At 39.1% G+C, this 24,964-nt stretch overlaps 1 protein-coding gene and 1 long non-coding RNA gene across 3 annotated transcripts in view; one reads left to right on the plus strand and one right to left on the minus strand.

Moving 5' to 3' along the window:
* Window positions 1-150: 150 nt before the first annotated feature.
* Window positions 151-20,962, plus strand: LOC309446393. The gene is made up of 3 exons (XR_014185452.1): window positions 151-374; window positions 3,979-4,079; window positions 16,062-20,962. It is a non-coding gene; the product is annotated as an uncharacterized lncRNA (long non-coding RNA).
* Window positions 19,469-24,964, minus strand: part of MAPK1 (mitogen-activated protein kinase 1) — a 36,477-nt gene continuing 30,981 nt past the window's right edge. For both annotated transcript variants that reach the window (XM_082066109.1, XM_082066108.1), the window contains exon 9: window positions 19,469-23,366. The gene's annotated coding sequence lies outside the window, so the exon portion shown is untranslated. The remainder of the gene's footprint in view (window positions 23,367-24,964) is intronic.

A 24,964-nucleotide genomic window follows, 5' to 3' on the forward strand; every position in this document is an offset into this window, starting at 1 on the left:
GCTATGGGGCGCGCGGCGCTCCGCCCACACGCCCCGCTCGGCCTTGTGGAGGAAGGGGCGGAGCGAGCTCGCGGCTTGGCTCCACCCCCTGTCGCTCCGCCCCCTTTCGCTCCCCCTCCCCGCGGGCTGTTGTGCGCGAGGCAGGGGGGCGCGTGTTCGTGTGCGCGTGGAGAGAGCGCCCCCTCAGTCCCCGCTTCCCCCGCCCGGGCGCGCGGCGGTGCGAGGCGGGAAGCGCGCGCTGAGGGCTGTCGCCCGCGCGGGCTGCGCTGAGGGGAGAGAGCTGAGGAGAATAGAACTGAGGAGGAAAGAAAGAGCTGAGGAGAAAAGAGCTGAGGAAAAAAGCTGCCCGGGGCGGGGAGCGAAACCAACGCGAGGTAAATTCTCAGCCGGAGCAGCCCTCTCGGTCATGGTTTCATCCCTGAGTATTTTCAGAAGGGTTTCCACGCGAAGGCACTGTAATAAGCAATGTAGGATTGCTCAGTGTTTTTTTGTTTGTTTTTTTTCCTCACAGGAGAGTATTTGTTTTCCATGTTTCTGCTGAAAGTAGGCAAAACTCTGGAAGATCACACAAGTGTGTTAGAAAATCAGTGCTGCAGAAAAGACATTAAGGAAAAAAGCCCAGCTGGAGATGGGAAGATCAGTAGAATGGGTCAGAGCACTTGTTTCTGGAAAGGGAGTTTCGGAAAGAGTTCATTGCCTATAAAGAAAAAAATTATACAGTTGTTAAGGTATAGAATAACTATTTTGAGGATTAAGAAAACCAAAATACAACTCCCATACAAGTAGTTTCTGAAGCATCTGAGGTCTGCTGGCAAGGATCTTATTTTCCTTAAAAAAGTAAATAAAAGCTGGCCCCTAGTTTATTTTGGCTGTACACTTCTATTTCCATGGGCAAAGAGTATAGAGATACAAACTGACAAAGCCTGTGACAAAGCTGTCATTTCCACTTTGTGCCCCAAGGCAGGGCTCTTTTGTCACGCTACATAAATGCAGCATCAATAACATCTCCTTCGCCTCCTTTTCTTCTTGTCAGTACTGACATATTTTTTTCCAAATATTTATCAAGTGGGTCTTTTTACCCAAGGGGCCTTGGTACTTTGCAGAATATTAGAGAAATATAATCCATTACAATTCAGCTAGTGGCTATAATCAATAAACCGTGTGCTAGTTTATTTTATTCAGCTGATCAATTTTTTACTATAATTCGCATGTTCATACATTTTTTTGTCACATGCTTCTTCCTTCTTAATGGCAAATTAATGGCCATTCTTGAAGAACAGTACAAAAAAAGTCACGCACGATAAAGAAGAAATATGTTTTTGGCAAAACAGAAGGAAACAAACATCTGTGAGAGTGTTTCCAGTAGGGTTTTTATTGCAATTTTCCTGTCATCTCTCTTGCTCCAGTGCTGGTAGCTGTAGTCTTGTAAAAAGGAGAAAGGTGATAATCGTTTGGTTTGTTCGGCCTCACTTCAGAGTGCACCACCTCAGGCTTCCCAATCCAGTTCCCACAGATGAGTTGGGTGAGATGTATCATAAAGATATACAACAAGATAATAAGTGGAGAAGGAGGCAGGGATGTAGCATAATTTAGCAGAGAAATTACAACAGGTTTCTTACTCCATTCTTCTTTATCAAGTTGAAGGATACCTGACTAGATGGACAGCTGTTGGCATCTGGTCTGACTGATCCTGTACCCCATTCATGCAGCCAGCTGCATGAATTGTGTAAAAAAAGTTCCCATATGTCTGCTTTAGAAGTAATTGCTTTGGCCTTTTAAAAACAGTTAATACTTACATTGGATTTTACAGGTTCTAAGTACTATACCACAGTATGTTTACTGTAGTTCCAACTTCTGTCCTCTTTTTGAGGATTAGAAATGAGGAATATTAAACAATGAGCAGAAAGTTGTGATGAAAACAACACTGATCTCTGCAGGTCGTCCTCCCAACCCACAAAGTGAGGTGTCAGTCCACGTAAGCAATGACTGACACCTCGCTGTTTCACTGAAACTGGTGGTGAAGCTCCCACCACGATACACAACCCCTGAGCCTCAGAAGCAACGATACCACATGTGCAGAGTCCTGCTCAGGGATCACAGCTGCACAGCTGAAATGTGGCAAATGCTGCAGAACCTCTCACCCTCTCTAAAGTCTTGCTGATGCTCTGTCCCAATGCTGACTGGAAGTACAAACTCAGAGTTACTAGTGCTGCTGTACAGGCTTTTCTACAGATGTGAATGTAACATAGGGTTTCTCTTTTCTGTTTGCCTTGAGAGACAAGCTGTGATCTTGATTTAGGTGTTAGGAACTAACCAGGTTACACAGAAACAGACATTAAAATAGACTGGAGGAATTTTAAAAATAAAAACAAACAAACACACACAAAACAAAAAAACAAACAAAAAAACCCCACACAGCAGTCCAATCCTGAATATAGAAGTGACTCTCCTTTTCAGAGCTGACAAGATGGACAAGGGGAGAAAGAAGTGTCTGTCACTCAGTGAGGACAGCAAAGGATCCCGAAAGCAGAACAATGTTTCCGTTGTTTTAGCACAAGCTCTGCTTCACCACTGGAAGATCCAAATGACAAGGACACTAAGGGTTTCTTTCTCTTTGTTGTTTGTTTCCCTAGTAACAAACACACAAGCTGCACTGTTAGAATACCATCTTTTTCTCAATTTTTTTTCTTTCTTTTTTTTAATGTTTTAATGATAAAGACATGTCAAGGATGTATTCAGTGCTTTCAGGAGCAGACTAAGGTTGCTTGTATGAATAAACCTCTGATACAGCGTGATGTTCTTGGAAGTACTGCCTGTACTTCCACCGAGACAGTGAAATAACCTAAGAAGTGTGGGAGAAATTAAACGCTTGCATCTTAATTTCTATACTGTTTAGATTGTAAACTCTGAGGGTCAAGTCTGGCTTTCAGAGCGGGCCTCTGATCTTGACTAGCAAAGCAGAAGTTGTACTACCACTACTACTACTGCTACTACTGAATCCTTTGTAGTGTCATAATTATAATCACATTATCTTCAGTAATACACTGCACACCATTTTAATAGGACTGATTTTGACACTGACAGGTCTTGTCTATGTTCCTGTTGTGAGCTCTGCATCATGAAACTTCTCTTTAAATATAATTCTGTAATGGAGGGGGGATGTTGCTGTTCCTTGTTAAGATTCTAATCAACGTTATGGTCTGTAGTTCTGGAATTCGCTGCATTATGGGAGTCAGAGAGACAGCATGCAGTCATAGTCCATGTGGTTTAGCACATTAGAAGTAGAACTGGTAGGTATCTAAAAACATAAAAGGCCATTCTGAAAACAGGACAAACTTGAAACAGGACAGGTAGAGGCAGGAAGGACCCAAACTGAGAAAGAATGTCAGAATCTTTATTTCCTTTGATTCCTCAAGATGTTAAATCTCTGTTGGTCCTAGAGTTGCAAAGTTTTGTGTTCTCTGTTTTAGCTGAAGTACACACCACTGGAGGGTGATTTGTCACCTGTACAATCTGAATTGCTCTTTTTATGCCCAGAATCACTGTGGAAGTGCTCCTTTTATCTCATGTGACATTTGAAATAACAAAACCAGATGTTAACTAAAATTTTCTGATATTCAGACTGACTGATAGACAAGTGTCCTACCTGAAGTAGGTAAGTTCATCAGGGAATTAGGCAGCATACAAGCCCTTCAACCTTCAACATAACCTTAGTAGCTAAGTTACTTCCCCCTCCCCGAATTTGGTTTTATAATACTTAAAGATCTGCTTTCACTAGAAAATCTAGACCTTTCACTGCAAGATAACACTAGTAGGAGCCTATAAGCATTCAGGTTTTGTTATATACTCCTTTTGGTCTTTAACAAAAATACAAGACCAACAAAAAGAATCATCTCGATACAAGCACAGTAGTGAAAATGGTGATCATAACAACAAGTGACAGCCATATTTATTCTTGAAAATTGTTTCTCGTACTAGCCAAGCTGTGGAGAGGAAAAGATACTGGATCCATGAAGTTCTGACTGTCCTTAAAAGCAGAGGCAGCTACAGGGACTGCAAGCAGCTACTTGCCTAGTCTAGTAAGTGAGGAAGCCCTGCAACTTCTTGTTTCTGCTTTTCCTGCTAGCTGTCACTGGATTTGCAGAAAGTCTTTCAAGAGACTTGAGCAGAACAGAATTGTAATGTGTGAATGCATGCGCATATCTCTCTATAAAATTAACAAGAGTGTTTTTCTAATGGGAGAATTTATAACTGTTCAATTTGTGTATCTGGCACAGTCAATCAATTACAACCTCTCTAACTGTAGGATTCACAGATCAGGACCCAAAGGTGAGATACAGTAGCAATTAGGTCCTAAAATTGGGGTCACAAGTGTTTTGGCTCATTATGATATGCTTTAGACTGCTACAAAAGAAGATTCAAGGCCAAAAAGCAGTACCAAAAGTATACATTAGAAGATCTTTCCATTTTAATTAAAATTGTAGATTTAGCCAGTGCTGTGAGCTGTACATTATATCTCTCAGTCCTAACTCTCAAATTCCAAATCTTACTGTCTATGGGCAATCTACCTCACGTTTCTCTTTATGGGAAATAAGCATAAGCATTTTATCTATCGAATACAGATTCATTTTGATACTTAACGTGAAAGCATACTAGAGATCGAAAACAGGACAAAAGTGATAAGCAGTCTTAAAACTTGTTTGTGACCTGTTTCAGAATTCAGTAATTTGATCTAATTTCTGATATGAAAGTCCATTGGTGTACATGACTGGACATCTGTCAGCGAACTTAGAACCTAACCCAGGAGAACTATAATTTCCTCCTGATCTCTGAAAAGTAGTAGTTATTTTAAACTATGCCAAGCTCCTTGTGGGTGCGTAGAGGGGGAATAGGTCTAGATCATATCCAAAAACTGAAAAGACAGAACTATTCTGAACCCCTGATATTGGTTGGGTAATTCTGAATGCTGAGGAGGCTAGGTTGTAACTCCAGCAAGATACATTGAGACTGTAGGCAAGAATCAGACTTCACTTTACCATGAGACTGGGAATGGCATCATTAGTTTTCCAGCTATTTATTCCTGGTAAGTAAATTACACAGTGTAGTGGAACATTTGAACCTCAATTTAGCATGCAAACAGGAGTGGGAACACAATAAACCAGCACAACACCACATACAAACTAATTGCACTTTATGAGGACTGGAGCATTTAAAGTGTAAAAGCAAATGCTAGCATGTATTGTCTGTATTTAGCAGTAAAGAAAGCAGAAGACACATTTCTCTGAGGCAAAAGAAAGATGTAATAAAAAGAACTAAATAAGCTTTCAATGTACACATACATATTATAAAGTCCACCTTTTTTATAGAATTGTTATCTGTTTCATGTGGCTATAGACTCCCTGGCTAATTGTTGGCCAGCTATTACTTATCTGAGAAGTTAAACCTGTGTTTTGCGAGCTGTAGAAAAGCAGAGCTCAATTTTCTGTTGAGACATGTTTTATAAAAACATATTCTGCATATGCTTGCCTATATATGTAAAACAGTTGGCTCGAGGCAGGGATTCAAGCTTTTTCTGGTTTAGGTTGTGTTGTGGTTTTGCTGATTTTTTTTTTTCTTCTCTTTTTTTCCCTTCTGCCAAGAGGTGTGTTTTTCATTTAAAATCCTAGACTTACATTTCCATCCTCATTTTGTATCCTGTCCAGATTAGGGCATCCAGCACAAGCATATTCTATCATTTCACAGATAAATAGGGCCAAGGAGATTACTGTAATCATGTGGTACAACTTGCTGTAAGATAGAAGCCATGTGACTGGTGATATTACTTGTCATTTGAACCAGAACATCCCTTAGGAAAACATCCTAGAACATCCTGTCTCTACAAATTTTTAATTCCTTTTTCCAGTCATTAATTACTCTCATTGACAAATCTTTACATCTTATTTCTCCCTTGAATGTATTTAGTTTAATTGTTCAGCTGTTTTTTCCTTCATCTGTAAGACTGAGACAACAGGACTCACGGTAGATACAAGAGCAAGTCATCCTTTTTAGTAATAGCGTTTTACAAAGCACATGTTTCAATTTCTAAGTTGTTTTTGTGTCTCTTCTCAGATCCTTCTCCAAGTTATCAAAAGATTTCTTGAACTGTGGATTCCAGCAGCGATTTTTGTCCCTGTCAAGCACAGGACTGTTCTTTTCCTATTTAGACAGCTTGATTATCATATCTATCTGTTTGGTTAATTGCCAGGTGTTCAACTGATTCTTCATTAGGATCCCCAAAGGCATTTCAGAATTGCTGTTCCCACTTCAGGAACATGAATACCTGCCTGTTCCCACCTTTCTTTCTAAGCAAGATTTGTAAAGTTTAAACCCCAGAGAAGCCTTATAGAGAGGGAAACAAAATCTTGATTAGTTTGTTACCTTACCTGAATTACAAATAGCATTTCAGATATATCAGAGACACCACTTTCAATAACTTACTAGAAACATATAGTGAAGTTTCTCTAACTGCTGAAACACAGATTTGAAAATCACTGATGTTTAAGAGAATATAAGCAAAATGGACTTCTGGGAAGAGATAACACAGTAATTGGTCTAATAAAAATGTTAGGCCACCCCACAGACCCCATGTTATAGATGTTTTTAGACAATGATAGTTTATACAATGCTAAGAAAATGCTTTCTGCTACCATTAATTTGTTATTAATCCATCAGCCTCACAGCAACTATTTTAATACAGTTAGCTGTTTGAATAAACAATATATGAAATATAAAATGAGTGCTACAGACGTTTAACTTCATTTTTCTTTTCTGCAAGCAGTACCATTGTGCAGATCATATGTTATATAAACATATTCATTCTTAAGTTGAAAGAAGTGGAGATGTGACTGGCCTGTTCATAAACGCACTGACACTTTAATGAAGACTTCTGCTAAGGATAATCTCATAGCAAGTGGAAAGCAAAAAAAAAAAAAAAAAAAAAAAAAGGAGAGAAAAAAAAAAAAGAGTTAGCTATTTGATGTACAAACATTTTCAGCTTGTTAGTGTTTTCTCCTGAATTGGGTCCAGACATACTGTACGAGCTAAAAGTCTGCCTACATTTAGGAGACATCTCTTGTTGAGAATGACCAGCAGGTCACCTAAATTTTTTCAAAGGTGAATTAGAACACAGGGTTCCTTAGTAAAGCTATGCTCTAGGAAATTAAATTTTTTAAAAAATAGGAACCTGTTTTGATTAGGAGGATTGACTTCTTGTAGTAGCCAGCCCATTGTTTACAGGGCAAAATGAAGCAGGGCAGGGTAAAACTTCAAGGTATCACACTCACACTATTCTCTAGAATTATGTGAAGACAGATATTGTTAAAAAGCTCATTCTTTTTTGCAGTGTCGAGATGACTGTAGAAAGTAAAAAGTAATGTTGGCCATGGAAATTTCCTATCAGAGAAGGACAAAAAGAAAAGCCTTTAATTAGTATGAGTCTAGTGTAACTTTGAAACAATGAAACTGAAGAGGAGAACAGTAATAACAAGAAGAAAACATAGATATTCTGTAACTGTCAGAACACAGGGTTGTATACTATAACTTGACACTGCAGCCAGGCCTTACTGATTAATTTCTTTATAATAACTTATCTAGAAAGTGTCTAAAAAGATTACTGGAAATAGAATGTATGGAGAAACCTCCATCTTCCTGCCCTGCTCACTGGGATTTTTACTGTATTAAATTCTCTGCAGTAGCTGCTAGAGCTGCCTCTGCTGTTTTATTACTTAGATAGATACACCTGATTCTATAAGATTAACGCAAGGGCCTTATTTGCCACTCTTTAATTTTTCCCTCTTAATCATCCCTTCTTTCTTTTCCTCAAGTTATTTAATTCTGTAAACCCCTGGAGAATGCAACTGAGCCTAAAGACTAGTTTTATTTAGAGTCACAAAAGAAGCATCACTGATTTTTATTTTTCATTATTAGATTAGCTTTAAGAGTTTCATTTGTGGGTTGGAATAATTTATACATTAATTCTGTACCCTAACTACTGGGTATTTCTGTTTTTTTTTTTGTTTTGTTTTCTCCATTGCTGTCTCAGTAACTGAGAAGCAAACAATCCTCTTAAAGCTGCTGAAGGATTTAGAGACAAAATAGCATGTAACATTCTCGCCAACTGAGATGTGCCTGATACTGCACTGGCTCCATCTCGTGGCTGAAACTGTACTGATTTTTTTTATAACGTGTTGACTGTTGTTACCATCATCCTTATACACATATTGATAAGTAAATATATGAACTTCCTTTATAAATTTTAGAACAAATGGGTCGAATGTTTCTGGTAATAGAAAAATAGGGAGACTGGTTAAAGACAAGATCAGCTCAAGCAAGCATTGCCTGTTTCCTCATGTAACACTATCAATCATAGTATTTGATTACATCCTCCTTGTTACTGTTAGAGAAGCCTCAGCCAGGCACATAGTGAGAACAAGCACCTATCAGCACTTTTTAACTCCAACCTACAGTAATGTTACTGTTCACTATTAACTTGGTGTGCCCAGTGAAGTAACTTGCCACTTACCTTGAAGAATTGCCTAGAGTTTCTATGAAAACATAAGCACAGATGAGTGTTGTTTATTTTGGCAACTTTTTTTTCTTCTCTAAACCAAGTGGTTGTCCTCAAATAAAATGCTAGCATTTGAATGGAAGAAAAAAGCAGATACCTTTCAATTTATTTCCTCCTGCCATCCCTGGACTAGAAACGTATTCAGTAACGGCTGTGATTTGACTGCTTGACCACTCAAACCATAACTCAGCATAGGAAAGAACAAAACACACAGCAGAAACTACAGAGGCCACCAACACCTGGACTCACTGACCACATAGCTCAGCAAGGCCCTTGTTCATATCCCACATATGTAAGTTCATATTTTGGTGTATAGCACAACTATATATTTTCTTCAGACTGAAAAAAAAGAGTAGTTCACTTTTAGCACCTTCAATGTTGGCAGCAGGAAGGCGGTAAGCTGACAGGGTATACAAGATTTTCGGTTCTGTTGCATATCAGCTTGTATGTTACTGGAAAGAGCTTCTAGCAATTGCATCAGAAATTGCATTAATCTCTCTAAAAATATTGTCAGAGGTGCAAGATGGCAGAGATGAAGAGAATACAAATCATGTTTCCAGAAACTGGTATGGAGTTGGTTACATGACAGGATGAGGCTAGCTGTACATGTATTTTGCAGTCTTAATATGAAAGACATATCCCCTGATCCACATGACATGGAAACAAAGAATGTGCAACAGTGAGTCACAGGCCCCAGCAAAATATGCCTGGCAAGAACAGTCTCTCTTGCTATGTCATGTAGAGCATCCATGATGTCCAAAGGTGAGTGACAGAACAGCCTTACCTTGTAATGTAAGTGCCAAGCTGGAGCACATTCCAAATCTAGAATTCCATTTTATATACCCTGCAGGCATGCTCAGAGATCTGAAAATAAGTGCAGGTTGAGAAGACTGACACTTAGTGAATTAATATTATGAAAGTCTAATTCTTTCTGCTGGACGTCATGTGCATTTCATAAATTAAGTTTGCTTATGGCTGCATTACAGTTTTATACGAAGAATTCCTTGCTAGCTTTTGTACCAAGAAAAAATATTTGCATTAAAAGTGTTGCTTAGTCAGAAGGCACTACACACACAGTACCTACACACTGTGCTGTGTGCTGTGCTGTACAGCTACTGAATACTTCCTCTGGTCTGCACTGGTAGTTTACATGTCTGTCAAAACATTTTCTGAGCCTGCCACAGTTGCCAGTGTAGCTTGTAGCCCAGTGAGTTAGAACAAGGAAGAGGACAGGAAAGAAATAGCATGACTGGGCTGCTGCGAAGGGGACTCAGCCTTTCTTTTCAGTCACAGCATGGTTAACATTCTAAATTACTGGAAAAAGGGCAGTTGGAAGCTATAAAAGGCCATCCTACATCTGCTTGAGACAGCAGCATCCAGCACTGAGCATAAAAGCTACCAGCCGTATCTCATAGTATGCAATAATGATTACTTAAAGACAGAGGTAATGTTGCTGCTTCACATTCTGCAGTGCACCAGGACAGAAGGTTGACAGGCAACATAGGGATGAAATGCAAATATTGCAATATGTCGTCTCAATCGGTATCCAAGTTTTGGAAAAATTATCAACTCAGTCCCCAGGCAGCAAAATTTTCTTTTGATCCTCATTTCTACTGCCTTGACCAGTCATATTCCACAGACACTGTGAGACTCAGCCTGCTTGGAGGGGAAAAAAAAAAAAAGGCACAAAAATGCCCCCCAAAAAACAAACAAAACAAACACCCACACAAAAAAAAAAGAACCCCAAAACCTACCATGTAAAAAAATGAATCATTCACTACAGTTTCACAGGTATGTTCCTGCTCTAAACTGTGTCTAGGTTAGCCTTTGATAAACATTGGAGCTATCATTCTAGAGGATTTCCACAATATTTTTTTGAACACTCTAGGTATTACTATTATAAATTTTGCTCTTTAGTGATCACCTCAAACTGTCATTCAGGGAGGTGTTTATTTATATGAACAATTTTCATGGCAACTTCTCGCCAGCAGATGGCCCAGCTGCAGGCCAGAATCAGTCCAACAATTCCACAATTCCTGGAATGGGCAGGAGAGCTATGAAGCACATAGGACTAAGCTACAGCTACGCTTTTCCTTCAACAGCTTTTATTTAGATTTTCATGGATGCGAGGTTTCTAGTGGCAGGCTGAATAAAAAGTATTATTACATCTATGGCAAATTTTAGGTGTGTTCTTTTTCTGCTCTAGAGACTGTATAGCCCTATTGCTGAAAAATTTGATGTTCAGACAAAATTATTAATAAAAACAACATGGCATTGGAAAAACCACCCAGCAGCGTTGTGACTTCTGCTAATTACCAAGCTCTGGAAACTGACAGCCCGTGGTTTAGTCACCAGCAGGATATAGGAATTGTGTTTATGGGAGAGCATGAGCTGAGTTTACATTATCTGTTTTCCTCAAGCTTTTTAGATATTAACCAGCTCTTCACTGTCTAAGTAGGTGCAAAGGGTATACAGATGTATTTATTATCCCTGAACAGGCCATACAGAGAGTTTGTAATTTTCACTAGTCTACCTGAAGATTATTTCATTCTAAAGACATTCCAGGGCATGGAAGGGTACATTCCAAAAGAAAAGCAAGTAATGTTTCCCCCTCCTCCAAATTCAAGTACATTTAGCAGGCAGTAGGCAAGGCAGGATCACTGAAAGGCTGTCACACTTCTTTTCATCATGAAAATTACTGGGTGTTCAAGTGATTAATACATTCAAGTAAAACCAAAATATACACATGCCAAATTTCAATAATTTAACACAAAAATGTCATCATTAATCCATTCTCAGAGCAAGTAAATGCCAAAGCAATACTTGGAATATCTGGAATAAGCATCTTAAGAGCTGAAATGGACTCTCCTGCTTAATTAATTGCTATCCTTGTTTGAGGAGGTGTGTGGCAATTTGCAGATAGAAATGTTTATACAAGAAATGCCACAGGCTTCATTGTTGCTGCCCACCTCTCTGCCCCCAAAAAATGACTGGGTTATAATCACCACCTTCAGACAATCTCTGTCACATACATGAATTTCATTCATTCAAGAGCATCGCTTCCAAGATATTTTTGTTTTCTAGTACCTGTTTGTTTGGGTTTGTCTTGTCAGAGATTCCATTCAGTAGATGTCATGGACATGACATTTTATTCTGAACGGGGCTGTATTTGTTTTGAGTATGTTTATTCTTTGAATTGTTCAGCTTAATATGCTTGCTGTAAATAAACCTCAATTACCCCTTATGGTAAAAGGCCACAGGCTACTGTGTCACAGCTCCTGCTTTGAGAAACAGCTTGATCCGTGTTAAGTGGAACTGTTTCCATGTGGTACTTGCCTCTTAATTCACTTAAATACCTTGAAAAGAATCGGGCTCCCACAGACTGTAACAGTTACAGGGAAGGAGATGTGAAGGGGAGAATGAGGTGAAGAACTATAGGAGCAACTGAAAGCCAAGAAGCAGAAATATTACCATATCAAATCATTTAAAGTCATGAGCAACACTGAAAGTTCATTTCTTTCTCCCCTGACTTTAAAGGTCTAATTTGAATGGAAAGCAATTTTCTTAATTACTTAACAAAAGTATGAAGGGAATTTGTAGTCAAAAGTACATGTGTTAATGGAGACACTTTCAACTAACTAGCTATGGCTGGCAGTGTCCGAAGTAGAGTGATGAAGGAGTCTGGCCCAGCTGTTGATTGTCCACATCTTGAAAGCAGAGGGCAAATTACTTGTCCTTTGCTCATTTATTTGGCACTATTTATACTCTGAACATAGCTAACATTATTAGACAGCATCAAACAGCATTTTTGGCTCATCAGCTGCTTTTAAAAGAGCTATGACTCCTCTTATTTGCTTTTCCTCTCCTGGGCAGTTTCAGAACTCAAAACTAGATGTTGTGCACGTGCTGCCTGACTGCCACCGGCCTGTCCCTTCAAATAACTGTACTCACACTGCAGATCACAAGGACAATTATTTTAAAATTAATGCACAAAATGTTTGCTAAACCGGAGCAATTTCTAAAAGCAGTTTCTCCCAAATTAGTGTGTTCTTGATGACTGTCAGCACAATACACAAGGAAAGCAAAAAATCTGTTCTGATTTATTTCTCTGTCAAGTCCATTGTACAAAACAAAGCAAGCATAGGCAAAGGGGCTTGCCAAGGTTTTTATTACTGTCTCACAAGGAAGTGTCATTTGCCTATCAAAAAGCTCAGCCCTGTAATAACTACCAACAGTTCTCACCCCCCCCCAAAAAAAAAAACACCAAAGCCAAAGCAAAAACCCAAACAAAAACCACCAGCCAAGACCGATTTCAGAATTAAAGTTGGACTGAACTCTGCTTCCAGATGAACTTAAAGAGTGGAAGAGGGAGCAAAATTTTATCAGTCACATCGACAAGCAACATCATTTAGTCTGCACTGGCAGGAAAAACCATGGGATGAAGCCAGAGGGACAGGGAAGAGAGAACTGCAGAGGATGATTCCGTAGAGGCACTCAACAGGAGGAACAGCGTTATGAACCGCACATTTCGAACAGCCCACCTGCCCCTGCCCAGACAAGCTTTTTAAAAAGAGCCTGTTGCCATGGTGTGGAGTAGGTGTTTTTTACCTGCATACGCAAATACAGCTGACTGGAGCCTCAGGTAGTTGGCAATGACAGGCCGTATCTCTCCAGCACTGCAGAAAATTCAGTCATTTGAGTATTTTCTCAAAGTATTCCATAGGGCTGACTAAAACATTCATCCCCCAAAGAAAAGGCATGAAAACCCTTAAACATTAAATTTTATCTACTGGTACGCAGACCAATGACAGGCCCTCCACAACACATGCATACACGAAGGCAAATTGTTCTGAAGAGCTTAACAACTGACTGCTAATTAGATCTCAGGACTGTTTTCTGGAAGAGAAAGGCAGTATTGTTCATAAACACGTCCCCACCAGCTCCTGGCAGTGCCTGCCATACCTTCCTCTGCCTGCACAGCCCTGCAGCCAGCCACAGAGCGTTTGCTGCTCCATTTCTGACAGCATGCCAACCACGAAGGGAATGCAGCAGAGCAGTGTATCTGTTTTTTTAACCAAAACACAGCACTTTGTGTTCTCTACACAGGTCAGACCTCTTCCACTTTTGTCCGCCACCCTCTCAACTGGATAGGAAACAGACAGCCCTTTGCTAGAGCTGATTGGCTCCAAGGGTAAAACGCTACCACAGCAACAGCTTCCTAATCAGCTTCCAACCATAAATAATCTTGTGTTCTCTACTTACTATACAAATTTTTAGAGATATTTACATAAAAATGTATTATTGCTCCACTGACAATCAGTTTGACATAAGCGTTGATTTGCTGTCATCTAGCAAATTATGCTGCAAAGTTACTGCCTAGAAATAATTGCTGTCAATGCTGTAGTTGCCTGCAACTTGTTACTAGGACCAGATTGCTGAGGAGGCCAGTCACCGAAAGGTTTCTTGTAAAAGGCACAGACAGCGACTTCATAATCACCAAGTGCAAAGCATAGGTCCTTCAGGAAAGCACAGTTATGCTTTACAGCTAAGGTATGTCACACATTTACAGAGTAGCACCACAAATAACTTGACCATGTGTTTACAGTCATTTTATTTACAAGTTACCACATGACACCTGTAGTGCTACAGTTTTTATAACACCATTAGCAGTAAAGTAAGTCACATCTAGAAGAGGAGGAGGCAGCAGAGAAAAATGTGCACAGAAAATGCAGAAAAGCTATTTAATTATAACTGGAAGTAGGTATTTTTCTACAGTGAGAAGGAATATACACATTAAGAACAGCAAGTTCTTCAGCATTGAAATTTTTGTACAGCAACACTTCAGTATGATATATACTACACACTAGCAGTCAAATGCAAGTGGTGGGGAGATAACTGTCTTAGTATCCTGCCCTTTTGAGCACCCAGAAAGGAAAAAAAAACAAACCTTATCTCTTTTAAGGGAAAGTTATCCAGGGTTGGTTTACTTGCAGAACCAGTAGCATGGAATTGCTACGGGAGAAGCAGGAGGGACAGAACTTAAGCCTAGAGACTTCCCATGTATGTTGCCTGTGTGGTCTTATCTGGTCTTAAGCAGTTGGTGAGCAAAACCAGTTGCAGCATTCCACAAGTCTTTTTACAGTGCTGTGATCTAATAAGGCTGCGCATAGCTTAGCAGAATCCCAAAAATCAAGCAGAGGAAAAAAAAACCCTTCCGCTCTCTTATAATCCTTGGCTCTAACGATGCTGGTGTTGAGCCTGGGCCTTTCTCAAGAGGAAAAATGTGGAGGAACAATTCCGGAGAAACACTCTAGAGATCTAGATGTATTCTGATGATAAGACTCAGAAAATAAGCTTAATGCAGCATCAGATGCAACCCTTCTCTGCTTCAAAGTACAGCAGCAGCTTCCAGAAAGTATTATTCAGGACTGTTCCCCCCGCCCCAGACATCTTTAATAGCCTGGAGCAACTGTCAGTGCACATGATCCATGCTAGTGGCAAGCGCTGGAAAGACAATGAAAATAAAAGCTTCACAGTAATAATTATTTCCACTACTAACTAGACACAGGATATATTGCTTTTGGTACAATGCCATTTATTGTCTCAAGAAGAAAACCAGTGATTAAGCTGAGCACACATGAATTATGCAGACCTTTGCCATGCTGGAACGACAGCATATTATTCTTAGAGAAATGTCACCACGTCAGCTGTAAAAACAGCTTAATACAGTACTCCCAAAACACCAAACACACCCTCAAAAACAAGTTTATAAATTAAGTTTAGCTATAAAAGAATGCTTAAGAAATAACCACAGGTGTTTTTTCTTTTTCTTCCTTAATGCCTGCCTGTTTGCCTGGAGTGCTGCGCTTATGCTGCATGTGAAAGCAAACACAGACATCAACAACATTAATTAAAGTATTTCTGAGCATGTAAGCTGGCCTGCAAAAGTTTGCATTCCCTCCGCGTCTGTGGCATAGCTAGTCAAATAGCATGCAGAAGTATATACATGTACAAAAACTAACAAAAAGCTTTTTAAAAACATAGAATGCATTTAAAAGTCAAAAGTTTGAACTCCTGAGTCTATGTCTCAACTACAATATAGAGCTTTTAGTCATAATTTCCTTCTAAGTACTAGCTCTTGAAATCAAAGGTAAACTAGAAGAAAGGCTTGACTAAGAAACCTTCCTCTGAATTGTTTGTATTACTTGTGGTATAATCAGTTCAGTGAATCTCAAACCAAAATTCTGAATATTCAGCATTTTTGCATTTGCACTTTTAAGGCAGAAAAACATCTTCAGAGCAAGCCATTTAGTCTTGAATCTAACAACAACAACAAACCCCTAAAATGTGCATCTCAAGTCTTTTAGTAATAGCAAATTTAATCTATGGCATTCCCTTAGAGCTTTGGGTTTTATTTTTTTTGCTAGAAAAGCCTGAATTTTGATATTGTTTTCAGGTGTGCTGAAGCATGCATCATGGCTACAAAGACTAAAATTTTCCATTGTTATTTCTGGGTTGTGTATTCAAGGTCAGCATTAAAATTGTAAGATGGAATGAACAGGTCACGTCACAACGCCTTGGTGCCATTCCGGGCGCTGCAGCGACCAGCAGCAGGAGAGGAGCTGCCATGCGCTGCCCGTTTCCTCCCCAGAGCCACAGGCTGTGACCAGCGGCCCAGGGCTCAGCTCCACAAGCACAACCGTGTTCTTGGCTCAGCTTTGCAGAAGGGAAAAATGAAAAAGCAAACAAAAGTCGACCTGTGAGACTGTAGGTAATTACAGCCATGCAAGATAAAGTCAGACCAAAGAAGTGAAGTCATTGAGTCGGTCATAGAAGACAAAGGGACTTCGGAGAAAAACACCAACATGGGAAGTGTAAAACCCTGAGGAACAGAAGCGTTGCAGGAAGAGAGTAACTCAGCACGACCAGAGGTCAGCCCAGCCCAAGCAGCAGTGGCAGGAGACACAGAGAACTAGTATTTCAGTCAACAGCTAATGCAGTTGAGCATTGCACAAACTCACAGAAAGACAAGATAAATGAAAGTATTTTTTAACTCCTATTTTTAGAAGAGAAAATGCTGCACACTCAACATGCTGTCAACATAGTTCTTGCTCTTTTTTGGGAAATCAGAAACAGAATACTTCAGGGCTCCTTTTTTCAGTCCTCATGTACAAACATAAGCTGCCTCCATACCAAGTAAAATGAAAAGCTAGAAGGATCACACATTTGTTTGCCACACTCATTAATCAGATGGAAATGGAAGGAACTTAAGGTAAAAGGGCTCTGTCTGTTCATTGAGAGCAAGATGAGAGGCAACTTCAGGGAGGCAGCAGGAAGCTTTCAGTATCCACAAGGTATTTAAAGATTTAGAGTCAAAAAGAGAAAACTTGGGAAACAGGGACTGTTGGACTTCAGGCAGAAGTTCCCAACAGTAGCAAAGGAAGCCAGTGGAATGGGGTTTTATGCCACATCTCAGCCAAATGCACAGTTCCTTTCTGCTCCTTCTGTTTTTATATTGTCTTCTCAGAAACCCACATACAGATACCAGATCACAGGCTGTGCTTCCAAGAGGAAGAGTCCCAGGTGACTTTCCAACTTCCTTGCTTACCTCTTCAGTAGATTTACAGTTTCACTAACAGGATCAATAATCTGTTGTTTACCATCAAAAAGCTCATGAATCCTACAGAAGAAAGATTTTTTTAAACAACTAGGACTTTAGACTCACTTTGAATAGGGAGACAAAGAAAAAAGTCAACAGCAAGTTGTAGTGAAAAAACAAGCTGAGGTCTGGAAAACACCTGGAAGAAAAGTTATCAGCATGAGTAACTTACAAAGGGGAAAGACAGAGGGGTTACAGAACTCTCGCATCAGACTTCACATGAACACCATGTTGAGTGCAACCACATTCCGACAGGGGATGTGAGTGCTGGCAGAGCACCAGGATGTCACATTGCAGACTCACCAAAGCCACCTTCAGAGCCTGAGTTCAAGCCCCAGAACTCTTCTGAATCTAGCTGAAGAGTTCCATGCATGGTGGAAAGATACATCAGAGCAAGATAACCGTCAACAGGCACAATGCGTATTGATGTGATGAAGTTTCTAAGTCTTCTACACACCTCAAATGTTTTTATTATTTTTGAAGCTTGTCAAGTGTTACATATATGCAATTTAGTAGGAAAAAAAAAAAAAAAAACCAAACTGAAAATGAAACATACAGAACACAGAAACTGCCATCTTCGGTCTGCAGAGAAATTCCAGGGATCAGTTCTACAAAGCTTGATGCCACCAGACCTACACTAATCTCTTCAAATAAACGTACTCAGTAGCTTCTCACAAGCCTTCATGAGTATCTGAGTGCAACCACCTCACCGGGCTCAGCTTGCAGAGCACCCTGGGGGCTCCTGCTGAACCAGGCCAGCCCACGCTGGCCACAAGCCCACACCCAGCCCTAGTCTTTGACTCCAACAGTTTGAGTGCCTGTTACACTTGAAGTTCACAAATAGAGAGAATCAGTGTCCAATTGTGGTGAAATATGGGAACTATTAATATTTCGCACTAACTGTACTTAAACAAGGGTTACCAGAGTGTTGAGCCAATCAGTAGCTTGTCAAAACCCCCACTGAGACAAGCTGCAGTGGAGTCATACCTTGAAGTAACTTGTGGAAGCAGATGCCATTGCAAACACAGCGCTCTGCTAGAGGGAACAAAGACAGCGAGAGGCAGCTACAGTCAGCTAAGAAGAAAACACGCATAAACCTATTTATGGCAAAAATGAAATTCTGTAATACTCTGGAAAAAAAACCTTACATACGCTGCTGTGAAAGCCAAAGAGGGGATGGAGAGATGGATTTTGACAAGCTAATTCTCAGAACTGTTACAGAACTGTCAGTTACAGCTAAACTCTCTTCAGTTTCAGGTCACATTTTCTGTTTTCATATTGATTAGAGAAGTTTCTAGCTGCCATTATCCAACTACATCTTTTAAGAGTTCAGTTCTTTGGCACAGTCTGATTTTAGGCTACAAAAAAATCATCAAACGCCCATTACAGTGATGTAAGCTCGCTCGCATTGTTCCCAGAAATCACACATTTAAAACCCTTGGCCTGAGAAAAAACCTTTTTGTAGTAAAATGAAAACATTTGCTCTCTAAGGATTGCTCAAGTAATTATTTTCAAGATTTCATGGGAACGAGGCGATAGCTATAGGAATATCAGTATAAAGAGTGCCAAAAAAGCCTGTGAATCATCAGATACGCTGGGATCTATTTGCATTACTCTGTGCTCAACAGTTCAAAATACTGATGATTTCATAACTTTGTTGCAAGAAAGATAAAACATTTCTGCATGTGTATGAAGAAACTTCACCTGGGTTTTTTTGGAAGGTTTCCCTAATTTAATTTCAAGCTGGTATAATCATACAGTGGAGCAAGCAAACTTGAATATTTACAAATATGAAATGTAGGCTACTCACCACTGTGGTGTTCAAACGACAGTAACTTTTTAGATAAGCTAAAGTAATACACATCGTGTAGCTATGGTTTACAGAACAGCAGTTCATTGTAAAGCAAAATTCCAGTCATTCTATATATGCACAGTACTATGCTGATTTGGTAATACAGGGACACAATTTAATGATTTTCTTCGCATTTGTTTTTACAAGATTCAGATGCCAAAAACAAAACAGAACATTAAGTTACCTGATTCAAAAAAGAAAACCACATACGTTTACAACATCAAAAGAATAAGACGAAATATAAACCTTTGCTACTTACAATTGATCTATACAGATTAACCAAATCACAAATCTGTCACAATATAAACGTTTAATTGTTACAATGAATAAGAACATACAGAAAATGAATGTATTTTTTTTTATAAAATCTTCCTTTGCTTTTTTATTTTAAACTTACCATTAACTAAAGTAGCTATGCAGGACCTTGGGGTACATGACTAAGAAGGCACCAACAGTACAAAGCAAAGACAAAGCAGTTTGAGTATTTTAAGAGTGCTCTACACTGGTACAACACAAGAAAAGGCAACAATAGTAAGTAAACCAGCTGCAACCTTTAGAAATTTGTTCTAGATTTACAAAGGTAGTCCAAGCTTTACATTTCCTCCAATGTTTGACTTAAGTTTGATCACAGCACACGCTACAAAAACCATTGTAAGCTTCACTTTACTAATGTGCACTTTTCACTAATTTAGTGTCTTGATTTCAATTGTTAACTAAACCATTTTGAACCACAAATGTATTTAAAACTTAGTAAAAGGATTGTTTGGACTTTTTGTTTAAACCACTGCATTTACAAAAATATTTCCCCTAAAATCTGGGATTGCTTGAAGACATAGCTGTACAAATATAAAAGTACTATGCAAGGGACCAAATTCATGAGTACATGGTGTGTATGCATAGACCTATATTTATACCATATCACTGTGCTGTAACAACACAATAAATTTATCAATAACCAAGGACTATATAAACTACACTAACATAAGCAAATATATATTAATAAAGTTTAAATCTATAGTACAGTTGCTCAGCAAACAACTTCGACATGGTATAAATATATTGTAGCATATTACAGTGGGCAGCAACAACAGGTTTTTCTTTTTCTCCTTCTGTGAGGAAAACCACGCTCAGCTCCTCGGGTCTCATTTGGCCACTGCTGAGCAACGCCAGCACTGCAGCCCGACAGCTCCCGGTGCAGCGCTCAGCCCAGCGCGGGTTGGACACTTCAGCCTGGATAGAACGTGCGATATTGATGAGGAAGAGTCTGGTGACAGTCAGGACAGCAGAGTAAGATGCTTGTTTGCCAGAGCATCCGTGAGAAATTTATATTTGCATATTTTTCTTCAGCTGTAAGGTTGGAATGTTTTTGACAGTGAACTGTTTACATTCCTTATTCTCAAAACACCTTTACCATGAAACATGCATGTTAATTCGATTAGGAGTTGCTGTTCTCCACTCTAAAATATAAAAACTACATAAAGAAAAAAAAAATCAATGTAAAATGATGAAATAACTGACCTAACACAGTGTTGTTATAGGCACCTTCTTTTAAACTATTTTCAAAATCTGACCAAAAAAAAAAATATCATGCTTCTGCATTTGTCGCATCAACAAATTCAACCCAACAATGTTTACTGGATTCGGTAAAGGATTGGTGAATGTGGTTACTGATACTGATGGATGCCAATTGGATTCAGCAAGAATAGCTAAGGAAGAAAGCCCCAAAGCACCAGATGTTGGGTAAAGCAAACCCTCGGCTTCTCATTCTGAGGGACACGATGCATGGGTGAGTCTACACCTCTCCAAAAATCCAAAATTAAAGCAAGTATTAAAAAAAACAAAAAAATATTGGAAAGAGAAAGATGAAGTAAACTGACAAAAGTTCTTTCTTAATAAATTAAGATGGAGGTGTTGCAAACGTATTTCAGTAACAGTCATCTTTCCAACCATGCCAAAAATTATTCCTGTAGTAATGATGATCATACAAGTAGCAGAGATTCTAGAAATATTTCAACTTTTCAAAACTCAGTGAGAAAAGCATTTTGGTAAAGATGTGTAGAAATGTTGAGAAATTTCTACACTAGTATCAACAGTCAAGTGCATATTTCCATAGAAATGTTTTTAGCATAGGTTCCATACCACAATTCAATGGTCACTTGCGCAGTGTCCTGACAATGCTCCTAATATGTTCCCCGCAACAGAGATTTATGTACCACAGGAACTTCCTAATAGAAAATGCCCTTTAATGATGAACCCTTGCTTAATAAAAATTAGTTTTGGCAGACTAACACTTAAAAATATAGGAAAAAGAAAATTTTGAAATGGAATCTTGTAAGCACCCTTATCTATTGAAGTCTAAGTTAATGGCTTTCTAGATTTTGTTGAAGAGCAGACTAAATGGTATGAGGAGCCTGAAGTTATTAACCAGCAAGCGTCCTTATATACTACAGTAGCAATTGAACCTGATTTCCATTCAAACACGTTACCCAAGAGGAAACCAAAAACTAATTCTTAATGTTAATGTGAAGATATAAGATTTAAATTTATTTCCAGGAATTACAAGTGCATTTTGTTCATATTAGCAAGCAGTCTTTATACAATCCATTCTTCACTGCTGCCAAAATAAAATGAGAAAAAGACAGCAGAGATATGAAAAGCTAAAAATAGAACTATTTTTCCTAAGTTATTTGTTGAATAGCATTTCAGTTGAACACAACTCAGAGGTAACAATAGATTATTTTTTTCTCAATCATAGGCATGTGGCACTTAGACAATCATCTTTGCACAGAAAGCTTTAACAGTCATGCGAGGGCACAGTAATTATTTTAAACAAGGCAAATTTCTCACCACAGAGAGCAGTGGGGAAAGAAAAGGAGGCACTGCACTGGAACATAACACCTAGTAAACTCCACATTATACAATTTCAGTAACAAATACTTGAAAAGATCATTAAAAGGTATACAATTTTAAACATTATTTAGTGCTAGCTTTGTTTGGTTGTCCTAACTCAGCATTATCAGAAAAGTTTGATAGTACTTGACAACAGAACAGTACTTCATGTCACGAGCTCATGGAGGCTGGATTACAAATCACCATAGTGTAGGTTGCAAGAAATGAACTTGAGATGCTGACATGCTGTAGGAGCAAAAGTAAAATCAGACTTTCTCATTTAAAGATGCAGTGTTCCTCTCTGCAAGAATTCTGAATGTCAGTGATTAGATTCAAAGGTAAAAACTATCATCCTCATCTGAAGCATTTCATTGGTATGCAGTATGTAGATTGAATTTATTAACATCGTATTTTGGTTTCTCGCTTGCCACCGCACATGGATGCCTTCCACAGAGAAAAGCATTCGCCATTAGGTCATCGTGCCATTATGTTCTTTGTTAATCTTCCACCACATGGTGAGTAAACATAAGTTGGCGAGCTGCCACTCATTCTCTTTGCACAAGTCTTATAAACACCACTACATGGTATGAACTTTGGAAGTACCATGCCTCCAACATGGTTAAACTTTAAATGATCTCTTTTAGAAAAGGCAGGGGAAAAAAAGCTACAAATTTTGTCTCTACATGGAAGAAAAAAATGTTTCTTAGATGAATTCAATTAAGTTGGGTTCCTATGTGGCTCTTACGCTGTATAGAATACCTGTATGTACAGCACAGGACACCCAAACAAGTGCATAAGCAAGATTAACATGAACACAACTTATGCTGTAATCCATTGCATAATGGTATAAACTCTGCCGGATGCTACCCATTTCTATTTAAAAAGGAAGTGCAAAAAAAAAAAATCTGGGATGTCACTGACTTAAAGTGCCCTGAATAGTAGCTTTTCTAAAAAAAATGCCAGCGACTTCAGTAAAGTCAGAAAAACATAGTTCATGGTGTAAACTTCTTACAGGTTAATGAATTATCTTCTTGGATATTGATCCAGGAGTGAAAGGAACCACTGCATCTTTCAAACCAGAAAGCAAGCAGTTAAAATACGGCCAGCAGTAGGTGCACTTACAGTACAGTACTGCAACAGGTCAACAATGGGCATTACGCATAGGAGTGTCAATTACAATTCTTCAGCCTTAAAAGATTCATTGAAAGCATGAGAAGCCAAAACTACCAGGAACTGCCCTCCTGAATGGCTCAAAGGAGTTAGTGGATAAGCTGAGAGAGGCCACAAGACATGACCAACAATAAAGAACTGGGAAGAGGAACAGCAACGTTTGAGCATGCCCAGTCCTTTAAGTCCTTGTCCTACAAAAAAGAGCAGAGACACATTTCAGTGAAGAAGGTTTTAACATCCCCTTTTACAACAAGCACACCTTCCTACTTCTATGCTTTATCTATACTGTGTGCCAATATATGTTAAAAACAGGCGCCAGAGACTGTGAATATTAGTAAATTACATTTTAAATTGAAAATTTAAATCTTCCAAATATTAGGAAGATTAATCAGAACTAATTAATGAAGTACATTATTTGTTTATCTGAATGATCTGTTATTTTCACATTGCTTCTCACTTCCAAAACAACAGCCAAGGAGGAAGTTTGGAATCTCAAAAAATAAACACACTGAGATAGTTTTAAAAGTCCTGGGGTGTGTGTAGGGGGAGCAGAAAGGCACAGAAAGAGACCGTTACTGTCCGGTTTAGGCCACCTCCTGGGGACTGGCCTTCACTGGGATGTCAGCTATGTATGTTTAACCTGTTGCAATGTGGAATAGCTAATAATTCTAACCACAAATGACTAGGACAAAATATCAGCATATCATTATCAAGCTGAGTACAATAGTTAAATTTCAGCATCACATAAACCACATCAACTCTTCATAGTCACATTTAAAGTAACAGTTTTAGCAAACCAGGAATTTCCGCTAGCACCGGATCACTGATATCTTTATCCCCAATCCCTTTATCCCTTAATCCCTAACACAACCCAGGTAAGTATGCTCTGGGCAAAGAGGCAAGCAGGAGAGATCATGAACTATGACTTACCAATGTCAGCTATTTGCTCTCCCTTCCTACTACAGCCTATTAGTAACAGGATTCATCTTACTCCTAAAAATTTAGGTCATTTTCTTCCAGAATGTGTACATGTACAGCTACTGCCTCTTGTACAGAATTAGCTTTAGAAAACACAGACGGGAAATAAACACCACGCATGTTGCTGTGTCCCAGGTCTAATTCTATTGGCAATGCACAGCTAACGATACGGGCCAGATGTGTTAACCTTAGATTTACCTTTTAATTATTAAAATGGTTTCAAATGTTAGCTAGTAAGCTTAAATAAATAAAATATAGTATTTTGAATGTTCAAGCCAGTGGCCACAGAAGTTACTTTATTTAAGTAAAAACTGTATTTTCAAAAGTTTCTTCAGCAACAGACAGAACTGAGGTCAAACGACTAAGCATAAACTCTCCTTTGACACCTGTGAGCATATCAACAGAAACAAGGTAAGTTCTACATTTCACAGAACCACAGAATGTCAGGGATTAGAAGGGACCTCAAAAGCTCATCCAGTGCAATCCCCCCATGGAGCAGGAACACCCAGATGAGGTTACACAGGAAGGTGTCCAGGCGGGTTTGAATGTCTGCAGAGAAGGAGACTCCACAACCCCCCTGGGCAGCCTGGGCCAGTGTCTGTTATCCTGACTGAGAAGTTCCTTCTCAAATTTAAGTGGAACCTCTTGTGTTCCAGTTTGAACCCATTACCCCTTGTCTTAACACCTGGCTCCATCTCCTGACACTCACCCTTTATTTATTTATAAACATTAATGAGATCACCCCTCAGTTTTTAGTGGTAACAAAGTTCCAAATTCTTCCTCCTGCCCCCATGGGTTCGTATTGCTGTGA

Source organism: Streptopelia decaocto (assembly GCF_964273445.1).
Source record: "Streptopelia decaocto genome assembly, chromosome: 15".
In the NCBI taxonomy this organism is placed as follows: Eukaryota; Metazoa; Chordata; class Aves; order Columbiformes; family Columbidae; genus Streptopelia; species Streptopelia decaocto.